Source organism: Amblyraja radiata, chromosome 28 (assembly GCF_010909765.2).
Source record: "Amblyraja radiata isolate CabotCenter1 chromosome 28, sAmbRad1.1.pri, whole genome shotgun sequence".
NCBI classification, from domain to species: Eukaryota; Metazoa; Chordata; class Chondrichthyes; order Rajiformes; family Rajidae; genus Amblyraja; species Amblyraja radiata.
The window spans coordinates 3,810,085-3,810,614 of NC_045983.1; the positions used below are offsets into that span (position 1 = coordinate 3,810,085).

Here is a 530-nt window from a genome sequence, read left to right on the forward strand (position 1 = left end):
GCACATGTGGGTTAAACATATGGACCGTGATCGTCCTCTCTTTTTGATTCGGGAGGGTGAAGAGTGGCTGCACCTTCAGCAACGACAGCGGAGCTTCATTCCCCTTCTCTTGGAAATCCTTTAACAGTTTTTGCCATCCTGTCGGAAGCACAAATGTAACGTCAAAATAACCGTTACCCGGGAAGTCCTGGAGGCAGTAGATATCCCTGGGCTCGAACTTGCAGGTCTCCAGCAATACCTTCTTTACAAAGGTGTCTCGACTGAAGGGCATCCCCTCACTGAGATCCTTGACACTAATCCTGAGGGTATTGCGGATACCCTGTCCTCTGGTTCCCATTGCAGCTGCCATTGCTACGATTTTTTAAATCGTAATCTGCAGCTCCTGTCCTTAAAGGACCGCCAGGACTGTTCTAATAAGAACAGATCTCTTTCCCTGTTCTAACAAGAACAGATGCTCTTTATATAGCTCTTTTACTGACTGATAAGAACAGATACTACACTTGATGTTAGCCAAAAGGCCGAGAAGGGTG

General features: G+C 46.8%; 1 non-coding gene across 1 annotated transcript; it reads right to left on the reverse strand.

Moving 5' to 3' along the window:
- Window positions 1–334: 334 nt before the first annotated feature.
- LOC116989221 lies at window positions 335–530 on the reverse strand. Its single transcript, XR_004416181.1, has one exon. It is a non-coding gene; the product is annotated as a U2 spliceosomal RNA (small nuclear RNA).